The following is a 20,541-nucleotide window of genomic DNA, read 5'->3' on the forward strand; positions in this document are numbered from 1 at the left end:
GGCTGGCATTGTGATGCTGCCAGCTTTGGTTTTCTTTTTCAACAATCCCCTGGCTATTCAGGGTCTTTTCAGTTTCATACAAGATTTAGGATTATTTGTTCCAGCTCTGAAAAATGTTGATGGTATTTTGATAGGGATTGCACCAAATGTGTAGATTGCTCTGGGCAGCATAGATATTTCCACAATATTTGTTCTTACAATCCATGAGCATGCAATATTTTTCCATCTTTTTGTGTCTTCTTCAATTGTTTTGTAAGTGCTGTGTAGTTTCTAGAGTAGAGATCATTTACCTCTTCAGTTCGGTGCTATTGTAAATGGGATTAAATCCTTATTTTCTCTTTTTTCTGTCACATTGTTAATGTATGGGAATGCAACTGATTTCTGTGCATTATCCTGCCACATTGCTGAAGTCTTATATGACGTCAGCTTTTGCAATTTTGGGTAGTATTTTGGGTTTTCCACATAAAGTATCTTGTCATTTGCAAAGAATGAGAGTGTGGGTTCTTCTTTGCCAATTTGAATGCTTTTTATTGCTTTCTGTTGAGAAAGCAATAAATTGCTTTTCTATTGCTGAGATTAGGTCTTCTAATTCTATGTTGAAAAAAAGTGGTGAGAGTCAGTATTCCTGTTGTGTTCTTGACCTTAAGAGAAAAGCTCTCAGTTTTTCCCCATTGAGAATGAATTTTGTTGGGGTTAACATAGAGCACAAATATCATCCATAATTCCTGGCTTGCTAAAATGTAACATGGAGGCTGCTAAGGGCAGGGAAGATTTCAGAGAAGGGCATAGGCCTTTGGAATGCCAAGGCCTACGTGACCACTCTGTTGTTTGAATGCCGTGGGGAGTTGCCTTCCCCAAAAATTTCTTTCTTTTTTTTTTTTAATTTTTATTTTTTATAAACATACATTTTTATCCCCAGGGGTACAGGTCTGTGAATCACCAGGTTCACACACTTCACAGCACTCACCAAAGCACATACCCTCCTCAAAGTCCATAATCCTACCCCCTTCTCCCAAACCCCCTCCCCCCAGCAACCCTCAGTTTGTTTTGTGAGATTAAGTGTCACTCCCATTCCCATCTTGTTTCATTTATTCTTCTCCTACCCACTTAAGCCCCCATGTTGCATCAACACTTTGTCATATCAGGGAGATCATATGATAGTTGTCTTTCTCTGCTTGACTTATTTCTCTAAGCATGATACGCACTAGTTCCATCCATGTTGTCGCAAATGGCAAGATTTCATTTCTTTTGATGGCTGCATAGTATTCCATTGTGTATATATACAACATCTTCGTGATCCATTCATCTGTTGATGGACATCTAGGTTCTTTCCATAGTTTGGCTATTGTGGACATTGCTGCTATAAACACTCGGGTGCACGTGCCCCTTTGGATCACTACGTTTGTATCTTTAGGGTAAATACCCAGTAGTGCAACTGCTGGGTCATAGGGCAGTTCTATTTTCAAGATTTTGAGGAACCTCCATGCTGTTTTCCAGAGTGGCTGCACCAGCTTGCATTCCCACCAACAGTGAAGGAGGGTTCCCCTTTCTCCGCATCCTCGCCAGCATTTGTCATTTCCTGACTTGTTGATTTTAGCCATTCTGACTGGTGTGAGGTGATATCTCATTGTGGTTTTGATTTGTATTTCCCTGATGCCGAGTGATATGGAGCACTTTTTCATGTGTCTGTTGGCCATCTGGATGTCTTCTTTGCAGAAATGTCTGTTCATGTCCTCTGCCCATTTCTTGATTGGATTATTTGTTCTTTGGGTGTTGAGTTTGCTAAGTTCTTTATAGATTTTGGACACTAGTCCTTTATCTGATATGTCGTTTGCAAATACCTTCTCCCGTTCTGTCAGTTGTCTTTTGATTTTGTTAACTGTTTACTTTGCTGTGCAAAAGATTTTGATCTTGATGAAATCCCAATAGTTAGTTTGTGCCCTTGCTTCCCTTGTCTTTGGCGTTGTTCCTAGGAAGATGTTGCTTTGGCTGAGGTTGAAGAGGTTGCTGCCTGTGTTCTCCTCAAGGATTTTGATGTATTCCTTTCTCACATTGAGGTCCTTCATCCATTCTGAGTCTATTTTTGTGTGTGGTGTAAGGAAAAGGTCCAATTTCATTTTTCTGCATGTGGCTGTCCATTTTCCACTCACCATTTATTGAAGAGGCTGTCTTTTTACCATTGGACATTCTTTCCTGCTTTGTCGAAGATTAGTTGACTGTAGAGTTGAGGGTCTATTTCTGGGCTCTCTATTGTGTTCCATTGATCTATATGTCTGCTTTTGTGCCAGTACCATGCTGTCTTGATGATGACAGCTTTGTAATAGAGCTTGAAATCCGGAATTGTGATGCCACCAACTTTGGCTTTCTATTTCAATATCCCTTTGGCTATTCGAGGTCTTTTCTGGTTCCATATAAATTTTAGAATTATTTGTTCCATTTCTTTGGAAACGATGGATGGTACTTTGATAGGAATTGCATTAAATGTGTAGATTGCTTTAGGTAGCATAGACATTTTCATTATTTATTCTTCCAATCCAGGAGCATGGAACATTTTTCCATTTCTCTGTGTCTTCCTCAATTTCTTTCATGAGTACTTTATAGTTTTCTGAGTATAGATTCTGTGCCCCCTTGGTTAGATTTATTCCTACGTATCTTATGGTTTGGGGTGCAATTGTAAATGGGATTGACTCCTTAATTTCTCTTTCTTCTGTCTTGCTGTTGGTGTAGAGAAATGCAACTGATTTCTGTGCATTGATTTTATATCCTGACACTTTACTGAATTCCTGTACAAGTTCTAGCAGTTTTGGAGTGGAGTCTTTTGGGTTTTCCACATATAGTATCATATCATCTGTGAAGAGTGATAATTTGACTTCTTCTTTGCCGATTTGGATGCCTTTAATTTCCTTTTGTTGTCTGATTGCTGTGGCTAGGACTTCTAGTACTATGTTGAATAGCAGTGGTGATAATGGACATCCTTGCCGTCTTCCTGACCTTAGCGGAAAAGCTTTCAGCTTTTCTCCATTGAGAATGATATTTGCGGTGGGTTTTTCATAGATGCCATGATGATATTGAGGTATGTGCCCTCTATCCCTACACTTTGAAGAGTTTTGATCAGGAAGGGCTGCTGTACTTTGTCAAATGCTTATTCAGCATCTATTGAGAGTATCATATGGTTCTAGTTCTTTCTTTTATTAATGTGTTGTATCACATTGATTGATTTGCGGATGTTGAACCAAACTTGCAGCCCTGGAATAAATCCCACTTGGTCGTGGTGAATAATCCTTTTAATGTACTGTTGAATCCTATTGGCTAGTATTTTGGTGAGGATTTTTGCATCTGTGTTCTTCAAGGATATTGGTCTATAGCTCTCTTTTTTGATGGGATCCTTGTCTGATTTTGGGATCAAGGTGATGCTGGCCTCATAAAATGAGTTTGGATGTTTTCCTTCCATTTCTATTTTTTGGAACAGTTTCATGAGAATAGGAATTAGTTCTTCTTTAAATGTTTGGTAGAATTCCCCCGGGAAGCCGTCTGGCCCTGGGCTTTTGTTTGTTTGGAGATTTTTAATGACTGTTTCAATCTCCTTACTGGTTATGGGTCTGTTCAGCTTTCTATTACTTCCTGGTTCAGTTGTGGTAGTTTATATGTTTCTAGGAATGCATCCATTTCTTCCAGATTGTCAAATTTATTGGCGTAGGGTTGCTCATAGTATGTTCTTATAATAGTTTGTATTTCTTTGGTGTTAGTTGTGATCTCTCCTCTTTCATTCATGATTTTATTTATTTGGGTCCTTTCTCTTTTCTTTTTGATAAGTCGGGCCAGGGGTTTATCAATTTTATTAATTCTTTCAAAGAACCAGCTCCTAGTTTTGTTGATGTGTTCTATTGTTTTTTTGGTTTCTATTTCATTGATTTCTGCTCTGATTTTTATGATTTCTCTTCTCCTGCTGGGCTTAGGGTTTCTTTCTTGTTCTTTCTCCAGCTCCTTTAGGTGTAGTGTTAGGTTGTATACCTGAGACCTTTCTTTTTTCTTGAGAAAGGCTTGTACCGCTATTTATTTTCCTCTCAGGACTGCCTTTGTTGTGTCCCACAGATTTTGAAACGTTGTATTTTCAGTATCATTTGTTTCCATGATTTTTTTCATTCTTCTTTAATTTCCTGGTTGACCCATTCATTCTTTAGAAGGATGCTGTTTAGTCTCCATGTATTTGGGTTCTTTTCAAACTTCCCTTTGTGGTTGAGTTCTAGCTTTAGAGCATTGTGGTCTGAAAACATGCAGGGAATGATCCCAATCTTTTGATACAGGTTGAGTCCTGATTTAGGACCGAGGATGTGATCTATTCTGGAGAATGTTCCATGTTCACTAGAGAAGAATGTGTATTCTGTTGCTTTTGGATGAAATGTTCTGAATATATCTGTGATGTCCTTCTGGTCCAGTGTGTCGTTTAAGGTCTTTATTTCCTTGCTGATCTTTTGCTTGGATGATCTGTCCATTTCAGTGAGGGGAGTGTTAAAGTCCCCTACTATTATTGTATTATTGTTGATGTGTTTCTTTGATTTTGTTATTAATTGGTTTATATAGTTGGCTGCTCCCACGTTGGGAGCATAGATATTTAAAATTGTTAGATCTTCTTGTTGGACAGACCCTTTGAGTATGATATAGTGTTCTTCCTCATCTATTATTATAGTCTTTGGCTTTAAATCTAATTGATCTGATATAAGGATTGCCACTCCTGCTTTCTTCTGATGTCCATTAGCATGGTAAGTTCTTTTCCACCCCCTCACTTTAAATATGGAGGTGTCTTCGGGCTTAAAATGAGTTTCTTGGAGGCAACATATAGATGGGTTTTGTTTTTTTATCCATTCTGATACCCTGTGTCTTTTTACAGGGGCATTTAGCCCATTAACATTCAGGGTAACTATTGAGAGATATGAATTTAGTGCCGTTGTATTGCCTGTAAGGTGACTGTTACGGTATATGGTCTCTTTTCCTTTCTGATCTACCACTTGTAGGCTCTCTCTTTGCTTAGAGGACCCCTTTCAATATTTCCTGTAGAGCTGGTTTGGTGTGTGCAAATTCTTCCAGTTTTTGTTTGTCCTGGAAGCTTTTAATTTCTCCTTCTATTTTCAATGATAACCTAGCTGTATATAGTATTCTTGGCTGCATGTTTTTCTCGTTTAGTGCCCTGAAAATATCATGCCAGCTCTTTCTGGCCTGCCAGGTCTCTGTGGATAAGTCAGCTGCCAATCTAATATTTTTACCATTGTATGTTACAGACTTCTTTTCCCGGGCTGCTTTCAGGATTTTCTCTTTGTCACTGAGACTTGTAAATTTTACTATTAGGTGACGGGGTGTGGGCCTATTCTTATTGATTTTGAGGGGCATTCTCTGAACCTCCTGAATTTTGATGCTCGTTCCCTTTGCCATATTGGGGAAATTCTCTCCAATAATTCTTTCCAGTATACCTTCTGCTCCCCTCTCTCTTTCTTCTTCTTCTGGAATCCCAATTATTCTAATGTTGTTTTGTCTTATGGTGTCACTTATCTCTCGAATTCTCCCCTTGTGGTCCAGTAGCTGTTTGTCCCTCTTTTGCTCAGCTTCTTTATTCTCTGTCATTTGGTCTTCTATATCACTAATTCTTTCTTCTGCCTCATTTATCCTAGCAGTGAGAACCTCATTAGTAGCTTTTTTGATTTCAACTTGGTTAGATTTTAGTTCTTTTATTTCTCCAGAAAGGGCTTTTATATCTCTCGAGAGGGTTTCTCTAATATCTTTTATGCCTTTTTCGAGCTCGGCTAGAACCTTGAGAATTGTCATTCTGAACTCTAGATCTGACATATTACCAATGTCTGTATTGATTAGATCCCTAGCCTTCGGTACTGCCTCTTGTTCTTTTTTTTTGTGTTGAATTTTTCCGTCTTGTCATTTTGTCCAGATAAGAGTATATGAAGGAGCAATTAAAATACTAAAATGGTGGCAACAACCCCACGAAAATATGCTCTAACCAAATTAGAAGAAATCCCAAATCGTGAGGGGGGAGAAAGGGGATAAAAAGAGGTTCAAAAATGAAGAAAGAAAAAAAAAAAGAAAAAAGAAAAGAAATGAATTAAAAAAAAGAAAACAAATAAAGAAAAATATAAAAAAGAAAAATTATATATATTAGATAAACTAGTTAAAAAACGTTAAACAAGAAAAAGGTAAAAGTTAAAAAAAAAAATTTTACCAGAAGGCGAGAAAAAAAACAAAATATGAAAAAGAAAAAAATTAAATTAACTGGAAGACTAAAAAAAAATCACAGGGAAAAAGCCATGAGTTCCGTGCTTTGCTTTCTCCTCCTCTGGAATTCTGTTGTTCTCCTTGGTATTGAAACCGCACTCCTTGGTAGGTGAACTTGGTCTCGCCTGGACTTCTTGTTGATCTTCTGGGGGAGGGGCCTGGTGTAGTGGTTCTCAAGTGTCTTTGCCCCAGGCGGAATTGCACCGCCCTTACCAGGGGCCGGGGTGAGTAATCTGCTGGGGTTTGCTTTCAGGAGCTTTTGTTCCCTGAGTACTTTCCGTAGAGTTCCGGAGGACGGGAATACAAATGGCGGCCTCCTGGTCTCTAGCCTGGAGGAGCGGAGAGCCCAGGGCCCCACTCCTCAGTGCACCTTCAGAGAACAGTGCCCAGTTACTCCCGTCTGCCTGACCTCCGGCCGCGCTCCGAGCTCACCAAGCCTGCGACCCGTTCAAGGTAACACTGAGCTGTGAGCTTACTGTCGGCTCTGTCTCTGTAGCTGGCTTTCCCGTTCCAATACCCGCAAGCTCTGTGACACTCAGACACCCCCGATCCTTCTGTGACCCTGCGGGACCTGAGGCCACGCTGACCCCGCGTGGGCTTTGCCCCGGTTTAGCCTCTGGAGCGATGTCCCTCAGCGGAACAGACTTTTAATTAAAAGTCCTGATTTTGTGCACCACTGCTCCGCCGCTTGCTGGGAGCCGGCCCCTCCCCCCGGGGTCTATCTTCCCATTGCTTTGGATTCACTTCTCCGCCGGTCCTACCTTTCAGAAAGTGGTTGTTTTTCTGTTTCCAGAATTGCTGTTCTTCTTCTCTTCGATCTGCTGATGGATTTTCAGGTGTTTGCAATCTTTAGATAAGCTATCTAGCTGATCTCCGGCTAGCTGAAGTAGTCTCAGCCTGCTACTTCTCTGCCATCTTGACTCCTCCTCCCCAAAGCTTTCTTAGCCCAAACAGCCACTCCATGATCCAAGAGATGTATGCATTACCCCTTAGGCTATGTTTAGCAGTGCTTGTAGACCACACAGATTAGTATATTATATCTTTTTTATAAACAGATTTTTCTAGTCCCAGTAAGACCCCTTGTCATACATCAAGTGCTTAAGAAACAGTGATAAGGATTTGTGATTATCCTGAATGACCAATAAAAGCAGGAGCAAAGAAGGACAAAGGATCTTTTTCTCGGAGTATTGACTATCTTGCCTTCTCCTCTCTTTCACAGCAAAGTTTGGAGTAATATTTCATACGTTTGTACAGGGATTGCTGGATTTTCCTGGCAGATATTCACTGTGGGCTTTTCTTAGACAGCTTTTATGATATTGAGGTATATTCCCTCTATCCCTATGCTCTGAAGAGTTTTAATCAGGAAAGGATGCTGTATTTTGTCAGATGCTTTTTCTGCATGAATTGAGGGGATCATATGGTTCTAGTCTTTTCTTTTATTAATGTGCTCCATCACATTGACTGATTTGTGAATGTTTAACCACCCTTGCATCCCAGGAATAAATCCCACTTCGTCATGATGGATAATCCTTTTTTAAGTACTGTTGGATTCTATTGGCTAGGATCTTGCTGATTATTTTAGCATCCATGTTCAACAAGGATATTGGTCTGTAATTCTTCTTTTTGATGGAATCTTTGCCTCATTTGTGGATCAGGGTAATGCTAGCCTCATAGAATGAGTTTAGAAGTTTTCCTTCCATTTCTATTTTTTGAAACAACTTCAGTAGAATAGGTATGATTTCTTCTTGGGACTTTTCATGATAAAAAGCTTTTTCACAGCAAAGGAAATAGTCAACAAAATTAAGAAGCACCCCCATGGAATAGTAGAAGATATTTGCAGATGACATTATGGATAAAAGACTGGTATCCAAGATTTTTAAGAATTTCTCAAACTCAAAACCTCCCTCCAAAATATATAATGATCCAGTAAATAAATGGGCAGAAGACATGAAAAGAAACCTCTCTAAAGAAGACATACAAATGGCTAAGAGACACATGAAAAAATGTTCAACCTCACTAGCCATCAGGGACATACAAATCAAAACCACAATGAGATACCACTGTATACCAGTTAGAATGGCAAAAATTAACAAGACAAGAAACAACCCAAGGGTTGGTGAGGATGTGGAGAACGTGCAACCTTCTTACACAACAGTGTAAGAATGTGTGGGAATGGAAACTGATACAGCCATTCTAGAAAACAGTATGGAGGTTCCACAAGACATTAAAAATAGGGCTACCCTATGATCCAGCAATTGCACTACTAGGTATTTACCCCAAAGATACAGATGTAGTGAAAAAAAGGGCCATATGCACCCCAGTGTTCATAGTAGCAATGTCAACAACAGCCAAACTGTGGAAGGAGCTGAGATGCCCTTAAACAGTCAAATGGATAAAGAAGATGTGGTTCATATGTACAACAGAATATTACTTAACCATGAGAAAGGATGAATACCTACTATTTGCATTGACTTGAATGGAACTGGAAGGGATTATGCTAAGTGAAATAAGTAAAGCAATTATCATATGATTTCATATGTGGAACATAAGGAATAACAATGGAGGATCACAGGGGAAGGGAGGGAATACTGAATGGGAAGAAATCAGAGAGGGAGACAAATTATGAGAGACTCTAGACTTCAGAAACAAACTGAGGATTACAGAAGGTGATGGGTCATAATAATAAAAAAAAAGTTAAAAAATACAAACAGCTAGGATAAAATAAAAGATTAGAACTATATGACATTAAAAGATAAGTGAACTATGAACTCTGAAAAACAATCTGAGGGTTTTGAAGGGGCAGGGGGGTGGGAGGTTGGGGTACCAGTTGGTGGGTATTATAGAGGGCACAGATTGCATGGAGCACTGGGTGTGGTGCAAAAAATAATGACTACTGTTATGCTGAAAATAAAAAATAAATTTAAAAAAAGACAAAAAAATGATAAGTGAATCTAATACCTCTTTAAATAAAAAGAGAGAGAGAGAAGAAAGAAAAAAACGGGGCAGAAAACTTAAAGAAATAACAGCCAGAAAGTTCTCTAACCTTGTGGAGTAAACAGATGTCCAGGTCCAGGAGGTTAGAGAATTCTAAGTAAAATGAACCCAAAGAGAGTTACACCAAGACACATTAGAATTAAAATGTTAAAAGTCAAGGCTAAAGAGAGAATCTTAAAAGCAGCAAGAGAAAAACAAATTGTTTCCCTGGGTATAGGGAAACCCCGTAAGACAATCAGCAAATTTCTCAGGACAAACTGCAAACCAGAAGGGAGTGTAATGACATATTTAAAGTCCTAAAAAGAATCAATCAAACAAAAATCCAACAAAAAAATACTCTATTCAACAAGATTAGTATTTAGATTTAAAGGAGAGATAAAGAGTTTTCAAGACAGGTAAAAGCTAAAGAAGTTCATCACCACTAAGCTGGCCTTACCAAGAAACATTAACGACTCTTTAAGCTGAAAATAATGGCATTATTTAATAAAAAGGAGATGTATGAAAGTAAACAGTGGAAAAAGTAAATGTCTAGTAAAAGTCATAGCTTAATCACTTATAAAGTTACTAAGAAGTTTAAAAGACTAAAGCAAATTAACTAAAATTTAATAATTACATTAAGTAAGTTATATAAAATTAAAAGATGTAAAAAGTGATACATAAAATGTCAAGGGGGAGAAAGTCATCAGACCAGAAGGGGAGAGAGTAAGAAAAGAAATAAGTAACAAAGAGAACTACAAAAACAGCCTGAAAGCAATTAACAAAATGGCAAGTATATATTGTCAATATTTACTTTAAATGTAAGTAGACTAAATGATCTAGTCCAAAGGCATACAAGGGCTGCAAGGATTAACCCAAACCGACAAATAAGACACAACTACATGTAGCCTATAAGAGACTCACTTCAGAAGGACACAAACAGGCTGAAAGTGAAGGGATGAAAAAGGATAGACCATTCAAAGGGAAATGAAAAGAAAACTGGCCCAACCACACTCATATCAGATAAATCAGACTTTAAAACAAAGAGTGTGGGGGATACTTGGGTGCTCAGTCTGTTAAGTGTCTGCTTTCAGCTCAGGTCATGATCCCAGGGTCCTGGGATTAAGTCTCACATCAGGGTCTCCGCTAGGCAGGGAGTCTTCTTCCTTTGGGAGTCTCCTACCTTTTTCAATGGTATGAAATCAATTACAAGAACACTAAAAACAAACAAGCCAACTAGTAATACTTGATTAAACAACATGCTACTAATCAATTACTTCCTCTCCTTCTGCCTGCCACTCCCTCTGCTTGTGCTCTCTCTCTCAGTATCAAATAAAATCTCTAAAATAATAATAATAATAATAATAATAAAAATACTGAAATATAAAACAAAAAGGATCACTACATAGTGATAAAGGGCTCAACCCAGTAAGAAGATATAATATTTGTAAATATATATGCACTGAACATAGAATCATCAAGATACATAAAGTGAATATGAACAGCTGTAAAGCGAGAAATTGATAGCAGTAAAAGTAGGGAATTTTAACACTCCACTGACATAAGTGGAAAAGTCATTCAGACCAAAGATCAATAAAGAAACATCAGCTAAAAATGACATGTCAAACCAGGTGGAGATTACACACACACACACACACACTCACTATCCAAAATTCACATTGCACATTGAGTATTCTCTAGGATAGATCATATGTTAGCCACAAACCAAATCTCAATAACATCTAGACTACTGAAATCAAATAAGGTATCTTTCCCAATCACAATGGTATGAAATCAATTACAAGAACACTAAAAACAAACAAACAAACAAACAAACTAGTAATACTTGAAGATTAAACAACATGCTACTAATCGACTACTGGGCCATAGGAACATCAAAGGAGTATATATATATACACCTTGAGACAGATGACAACAGAAATATGACATTCCAAAATCTGTGCAATGTAACTAAAGTAGTTCTAAGAGGGAAGTTCATGGAAACACAAACCAACATCAAGAAATACAAGAAATCTCAAACAATTCAATGTTATACCTAAAAGAATTAGAAAACAAAAACAAAAACAAATGAAGCCAAAGTTAGTAGAAGGAAGGTAATAATAAAGATCAGAGTAGAAATAAATGAAATAGAAACTAAAAAGATAACAGAAACAATCAATTAAACTTTAAGCTTGTTTTTTTGAAAAGAAAAACAAATGCAACAGACCCTAAGTTAGACTTACCAAGAAAACAAGAAACAGAGCTCAAATAAAACAGAAATGAAAGTGAAGTTACAACCGATACTATAAAAATGCAAAAGATCATAAGAGACTACCATGAACAATTATACACTGACAAATTTGACAACCTAGGAGAAAAAAAATGGATACTTTCCTAGATTTTATAATCTTCTAAGACTGAATCATGAAGAAATAGAAAGTCTGAATGAACAAATTACTTGTAAGGAAGTTGAGTCAGTAATCGAAAACCTCACAGCAAATGAAAGTCCAGGATCAGACAGCTTCACTAATGAATTTTACTAGAGAAAGATTTAATACCACTCTTTCTCCAACTCTTCCAAAATAAATGGAAGAAGAGAGAGCTTCTAAACTCACTCTGTGAGGTCAGCCTTATTTTGATACCAAAACCAGACAAGGACACCACAAAAAAAGGAAATTACAGGCCAATATCACTGATGAACATAGATGCCAGAATCCTCAACAAAACTGAATTCCAACAATACATTAAAATATTATATATAATAAAGTGAGATTTATTCCAGGGATGTAAGAATGGTTTAACAACATAAAAACCAATGAACATTAGGGGCACCTGGGTGGCTCAGTGAGTTAAAGCCTCTGACTTCGGCTCAGGTCATGATCCCAGGGTTCTGGGATCGAGCCCCACATCAGGCTCTCTGCTCCACAGGAAGCCTGCTTTCTCCTATCTCTCTGCCTGCCTCTCTGCCTACTTATGATCTTTGTGAAATAAATAAAATTAAAAAAAAAGAGATAAAAATCACATGATCATCTCAATTGATGCAGAAAAAGAATTTGACACAACTTAACGTGCATTTATGATAAAAACACAACAAAATGGGTATAGAGGCAATGTACCTGAACATAATAAAGGCCATATATGACAAGCCCACAGCTAGTATCATATTCGATGGTAAAAAAACAAACAAACAAACAAACCTGAAAGCTATTCTTCTGTGCCCAGGAATAAGACAAAGATGCCCACTATCTCCACTTTTATTCAACATAGTATTGGAAGTCCTAGCTGCAACAATTAGGAAAGAAAAAGAAATAAAAGGCATTCAAACTGGAAAGCAGAAAGTTAAACTGTCACTATTTGCAGTGAAAGTTGCAGTGCATATTTTCTATATATACTATATACAGAAATATCTAAAGATTCCCCAAAAAAAAAAAAAAAAAAAAAAAAACCTGTTAGAACTAATAAGTGAATTCAGTAAAGTTGCAGGACACAGAATTAATATCCAGAAGCTTGTTGTGTTTTTATACACTAATAACAAACTAGCAGAAAGAGACATCAAGAACATAATCCCATTTATAGTCATATCAAAAACAATAAAATAACTAAGAATAAATTTAATCAAGGAGGTATAAGTTCTGTATGTTAACAGCCATAAGACATTGATGAAAAAATTGAAGAAGGCAAAAATAAATGGAAAAATATTCCTTGTTCATGTTTTAGAAGAATTAATATTGATAAAATGGCCATCCTACTCAAAGCAATCTACAGTTTCAATGAAATTCCTATCAAAATTCCAATGACATTTTTCACAACACTAGAACAAATAAATATAAATTGTGTATGAAACTACAAAAGACCCTGAATAGCCAAATCAATCTTGAGAAAGAAGAACAAAGCTGATGGTATTATGTTCTTTGATGTCAAACTATATTGCAATGCTATAGTGATCAAAACAGTATGGTATATGCATAAAAATAGATACATATACCATATATCAATAGAACAGAGTGTTGACACCCAAGAAAAAAAAATGCTTATATGGTCAACTATTTTATGACAAAGAGGGCAAGATTATACAATGGGAGAAGGAAGATTCTCCTTAATAACTGTTGTTGGGAAAACTGGACAACCACATGCAAAAGAATGAAATGGAACCATTACCTTATTATACCGTATACAAAATAAACTCAAAATGGTCTAATAATTTAAATATAAGACTTAAAAACATAAAACTCCTAGAAAAGAAAGAATCAGCTCCTCCATTTTTAGCAACATTTTTTTTTGTTTGGATCTGACTCTAAAAGCAAAGGAGACAAAAGCAAAAATAAACAAACAGGACTACATAAATCTAAAAAGTTCTGCATGGTGAAGGAAACCATCAACAAAATAAAAATGCAACATAATGACTAGAAGATATTGGCAAATCGTATTTAAGGGGTTAATATCCAAAATATTTAAAGAACTCATACAACTCATTGACAACAACAGCAACAGTAACAATAACAAAAACCCAATCCTTTTTTCAAAATGGACAGATGATCTGAGTAGACGTTTTTCAAATAAGACATACAGATGGCCAGCAGACACATGAAAAGATATTCAATATCACAAATCTTCAGGGAACTGCATATCAAAAACACAATAAGATATCACCCCATAATTGTTAGAATTGCTATTATCAAAAAGACAAGAAATAATAAGTGTTGGTAAGGATGTGGAGAATAGGGAACCCTTATGCACTGTTGGTGGGAATGTAAATCAGTGCAGCCACTATGGAAAACAGTATGGAGGATCCTCAAAAAAATTAAAGGTAGAACTACCATATGATCCAGCAATTTCACTACTCAGTCCCTATCTTAAGAAAATGAAAATGCTAATTTGAAAAGTTATGTATATCTGTATGTTTATTGCAGCATTATTTACAATGGTCAAGATATTTGAAATCTGAAAAAACAAAACAAGCAAATAAACAAAAAAGACAACTTGTACTCATAGATACCAAGAACAGATGGGTGGTTGTCAGAGGGGAGGAGGATAGTGGCCAAAATGGGTGAAGGGGATTAAAATATAAATTTCTAGTTATAAAATAAGTAAGTCATGGGGATGTAGTATACAGTATTGGGAATATAGTCAATACTACTGCATTAACTTTGTAAGGTGACAGTAACTATACTGGGAGTGGTGACAATTTTGTAATGTATGTAGCAGAAGTCTGCTGTATCCTGAAGCCAGTGTCCTGTGTACCCTGAAGTATACCCTGAAGAAGTGTCCCAGACGCCTGGATCTATACTGTGCATCGATTTTTATAGAGTAGAACCTATAGCTTCTACTTAGAGCTCTGACCCACAATCCTGCCTAACATGAAATTCCTAGGGATTTAATCAGTCCTGGGGCCCTACGGGTGGAGTCAGAGTCATGGTGATTTATCTGAAGAGTAGTGACGAGGGCTGTCACTTCCATCCCTGAGGGTTACTACCTTTTAAATCCCATAACTAGCTTCACCATCCTCACATCTGGTGCCCCGCCTTCTGCAGGCCTCCAGTACAAGGGCCTTGCCTGTACAAGCAACCAAGCTGGCCCTTCTTTCACAACAGGCTTGACTTGAGTACTAAGTAGTTCGTTTCCAAGTTGTCCCAGTGCCCTTCAAGGTCAGGCCTTGAGTATGTTCACTGTCGTTTCCCAGTCTTAACCTTGCGGCTGGTGATCGAGCAGAGGTTGAGAATTTCTGCCGCCTCCTCCTCAGTTCTCTCTCTCCCACTGATTGCATTAAACAAGCCACAGATGCCACCGCAGAGAACTCCGACATCCCACTGGGATACCAAAGGTTTCTCATCTTGACTTCTGAAACCAATATAATGTTTACCCTGAAGTCAATATAATATTTATTGTATGCCAACTACACCTTGATATATAAAAGAGAGATGAGTATTTAGTCTTAAAAGCAGTGTTAAATGTATCCTTAAAAATATTTCATCAGCATCTGTCACTGAATTTTTTATGTAGTTCGCTGTAAGTACTGGAATATCTTACTATAGGTATAGAATTAGACTCATTTTTTTGGACAATTGAACACTGCATTTTCACAGCAAGTTGACATTGAATTCTTTAACTCAGGTCTGTATTTGTAATGTGATACATGAGGAACATTTACTGTTCAATAGCCCTCAAAACTTTCACTTCCATTTAGATGGTAAGCCATAATGTAAAAATATCACTAAGGCTTGACATCAGTTCCAGAGTCCCTTGTGAAAATGGCATTTTCAACTTTGTAGCAGAGGTAGGGAACAGCATATTCCATGCAGGCAAGCAGATAATACAGAAGGTTAGGGAAGTGCCTTCTTACCTGAAGATCTAACATAGACATTTATGTCCATGTTGTAAATTTGGAAGTTTTGAATAATGCAAAAAGATACGAATCATGGATAAAAGAGGAATCATGAATCAATACTGAATCATTATCAGGCCTGAACTTGGCATTATTTTCTCCAATTGCACACCTATAATCCTCTACTTCCTCTGTCCTTCCTGGAAAATCAACAGTGCCTTCTTCCACTCCAGAAAATGTGCACACTTCTTCACTCTGACCCAGACCAGAAAGGAAAAACAAACTGATCTTTAGAGACACACCACTCTCTCATCACTCATATTCACTTTATCTCATCTACAGTCTAATCAAGGGAGCCACCATTCATCATCCAAACTTTCTTCATCTCTCTTGGACCATTTCTATATATATATGGCAGTTGGTCACAATACTGAATATCTAGGTTGGCTTCTCTTCACAAAATTCACAATGCCATTTCCAATGTCTTATTTCTTAAATGCATCTTTGTGTATGTTACTAGATTGCTTTAAATGTGCCAATGACATTGCCATCTAATTCAAATATAGGTCTTTATTCATGGTGAACATTTTTTATAATAGTCAAAGACCAACTTCTGATAGTTAATACCTGGCCCTGGCTTCTAATGACCATTAACTCCATGTTATTCTTTGATTATCCCATATTTCTAAATCTATGGATAATCTGTGCTAGGTCTGGAATCTTAGTCTGTTTTAGTTTTAAGAGACAGAAACCATTACAGGTTTATTTTAGAGCCATAATACAGGGAAATAAGTGTTCATATTGGAAGTGCTTGGGAGTGCTGAAGAAGGCTTTAGGCTATGCCTTCATCAGTGTCCAACTTTCTTTCTGGTAAGTTCCTAATGTACTTTATATATATCTTCACTATAATTTCACATCAAATTATTATAATCTCATTGTATTTGTTTCCATGCTTGAAATATAGCTCCCTTAAATTTGAGCCTTTATGAAGGTACATACCCTTTTCCCCCAACTATATACATAAATGTCTACAATCTGAATGAGTATCTGAAAGAATATGAAATTAATAAAAATGTGTGAATGTATATCAAATACAGTCATAACTATGTGGCAGAATCCAAACTCAATAGCTACTCACCTTCTCTACCAAACAATGTATTTTAAATTATAAAATGGATATTTATATGTTTGAAACTTGACCCTTATTTCAAATGAGAAAAAATGTGGTATTTATCAATCACGCAAAAGAACAATGACTGTCACATTTGAAAGATGGAAAATGGTCAAAATAACCTGAGTGTTAACTATATGCAAGTCCAATCTTTAAGATTTCATAATGATCAAAATTTGATAAATGTTATCTACTTAATGATTAGTCCCTTCAGAAATATAACACAAGTCTCTCTATTTGCCTTGCAGATAAAATAAAGTCTGGCACCTCTTAAGGTCTCAGTATCTCACAGTTGAATAAAGGATTAACTTGAATAATGAATAAATGAAAAACACATATTATTAAAAACTATAGTGAAGAGAAAGATGCTTGATGAGCAGATAAAAACATAGACTATTTTGTATTACTGCTGTTTATTTTTTGTTGTTGTTTTGTGTATTTGCCTGTTTTAATCTTTATTTTCATTTATTTCACTAGGCAGTATATTTAATTTTTTGTTTGAGGCCATTTTTATTGTGTTTATATTTATTACCTTACTAGAGCAAAGTTTATGAGTTTGTAAAATACATCTCAAAGTTTTTCTAAATGGCACTAGGTATTTTTAGAAGTAAAGGAAGATAGGACTTCTGCTCAAACTGAAGGTGAAACAAAGGAGAAAATATGGCTTTATCATATGGTAACATAGAAGCATATGTTTTCTGAATTTAATTAAAAAAAACTATTCCTAGTATATTTTAAAACAACTAGATTATACAAACAACAAAAATTTAGATTAATTTAAAGGAAAACAATGAACTTTTGGTATCTAAAATAGTTGTGATGTCTTTTTGGTACTTTCCTGGAGGTGATATTGAGAAAACAACAGCTAGCTCCAATCTATATATATAAATTAATATATATTTATGTAGTGTTTGGAGTAAATTGCATTGGATTATGGAAGAAGTTGAGAGTTCAAAATTAAGATCAGTATTTTATGTTCACTCTTTAGGTTTAAATACTAGTGATTTTGTTTGCTTCTCACTATGGGCCATATATTTAAATATAATGAACAAAAGAAAATAACATCCATTCCTACGGACTGGCTCAATAGAAGATAATTTCCTAAGAGCTTTAACCAAAGTGAGTTTTCAAACATAAAGTGTTATATAGGTTTATCAATTTTGAGTTTCATTTTAGAGACCCAGTTTGTTTCTAAGGGAAGGAAAATTATCTTTTCTATGAACAGTTTTATCAACTTAATCTTCATAACTTAGGAGACTTATTTTAGGGGGAAAAAGAGAAAGAAAGAGCTTGCTCACACATTTTTCTCTCTAAGATCTTACAGCTCTAATTAGGATAATAATCTCTCTTTATGGGAATTTCAAAGAAAATGGGGACAATGCAACTCCAAAGAAGTATTATTAAAATGTCAGCCTCAAGAAAGCCTCATATTTTAAAGCATTTAGTTTCCTTGTCTCAGCATTACTTCCTCTTATCCATCTTACTAATAAAAGTGGTCTTTTTGCTACTTATTTATGTCTTTATTATAGAAGAAATATACATTTCTAATGTGTAATTTTGTAGTCTTACTATTTTAAATTTTTAAAAATAGGTGACAGATAGTTGACCTGCCAAAAATGATGACTGTGTTATTTTGGTAAAATATCTTGAAAATATTATTAATATTTTTTTCAAAGTAAGAATTTAAAATGGAGAACTAAAAGAAATCTCACAAAAATATATGTGCTCTTGAAGAGCTCAATAGAAGTATGAGTCGTAAATGTAAAAGGCCATTGTGATTAAATATTATGGAAGGAAGCTATAGTTGTTATGTATGTGCACTATATTATATAATCCAGTTGGGGAAAATTTGATGTGGTTGGGACAAATGTATTGGGAGAAAGAGATCTCCTTCAGAATGGGTAGGAGAAAACAACATCTTCTGAATATTCAAATTTTAAAAAGGATAAAATCTGTAGAGATCCACATTTGATAGTGCTACTTTTCATAAATAGGATTGGTTTGAATCAGTCTGGTAAAAGTAAGATGCCTGAAAAAAAAAAAAAGAGTAAGATGCCTGTACAGACAAGACTGTCCATAAATATTGTGCAGGATTTGGCTTCATATTTTAATTAATATTAACCATAAACACACTTCCTACATATTAGTATATATCTTAAGAGAAAATGAGGAAAATGTTAGAAATAATACTTAATAAGATATGAGAAAATATCTTACATGAAATGGAATATTTTCACTGAGAAAAAAGGAACATTTCATATTTTTAGAAGTGAGATTATGTCTTACTGAAAAAAAGTACTATCTTTTAACAACTCATAAAATATATCTATTAGTTATTTGGCTTCAGCTAAATATGATAATAAGTTATGAAAATGAATCCACTTAACAGAAAATTGTCAACTTGAGCTTTATTAAATTTCATTTATATATAATATAAAGTTAGTATCTATTTGTCCTTTTTAGATATCTTTAGATATTTTTTGTTCTGCCATTCAAAAAATTCAATGAAGTACCTGAAACCATGTTACATGGCATCTTTTTATTGATGTTTTAAAAATATCTTTCTATCCCACTGAGTTGAAGAGCAAACTATCTAAATTATCTTTTGCATCATAAATCTGCAAGGATTAGTGTTTTACAGACAGAAAGGATTATAGATTATATACAATGTTTTATGACCACCAAAAATGTCTCAGAGCTACTGCATTTAAAAGAAAGTTACTATTATGGATTCTCAAGAATTTTTATTATGTACATTAGCAAAGTGAATCCATGATTCATATTACATTATGTTACACGCTGTCATGCTATAATTGCTTGCATTCATAAATTTATAGAAGTTTGTTTTGACAAATTAAGAATTACTTTCTAAATAAGACTTTCTTTTTCTTTCTTTTTTTTTTAAGATTTTATTTATTTATTTGTGAGAGAGAGAGAACAAGCAGGCAGAGTGGCAAGCAGAGGCAGAGAGAGAAGCAGGCTCCCTACTGGACAAGGAGCCCAATGCGGAACTCAATCCCAGGACGCTGGGATCATGACCTGAGTGGAAGGCAGCAGCTTAACCTACTGAGCTGCCTACATATCCCTAAATAAGACTTTCTTAATGACGTAAGATAAGGCATAGTTTTGGTTACCTGAGAAATGCCCGCATTAATAGTGCATATATATTACACGACTTTCTTAATGACATTAGATAAAGCATAGTTATAGTTACCTAACAGATATCCCTTTATTAGTGTGTAGTCCTTGTGTATATATGATTCTGTGATATTTCTATCAGTATAACATTTATTCATAAAACTATTTATTTGAAAGATAAATGCTTTTGAAGGGTTAAGATTTTTTCAACTTCAATTGTTAAAGAACCTCATGGAGTTAATTCAGAGGTAACTTTGAATAAAAATTTTAATTTAATCCTTAGAGATAGTAACCAGTGAAATTCTTCAAATATATGTGTTGTATATAAACATATTTTGGGGTTTTTGTTGTTGTCTTGTTTTAAGACAAACAGTGGACTACAAACACCACTATTCCGCACTTTAAGTGATTTTTGGAAATCATTTGTAATAATTCACGTAGAGAGACTTCACTTAAAAAAACTGAATATTGAATATTTCGCTACCATATCATTGTACAGATATAATAACTGATCTAATAGTATTGGCCCATTGACAAGCATGTTTTTAATTCTGTCATCCATGTTTAGCTATTTTTTAAATTTTTTATGGATGCATAATTTAGGTATAGCAAAATACTCTCAATGAAATTTTGACATCTTATTATTTATATTTATAAATCCTTC

Source organism: Mustela putorius, unplaced genomic scaffold (genome assembly GCF_011764305.1).
Source record: "Mustela putorius furo isolate JIRA1106 unplaced genomic scaffold, ASM1176430v1.1 tig00537227_pilon_pilon_pilon, whole genome shotgun sequence".
Lineage (NCBI taxonomy): Eukaryota > Metazoa > Chordata > Mammalia > Carnivora > Mustelidae > Mustela > Mustela putorius.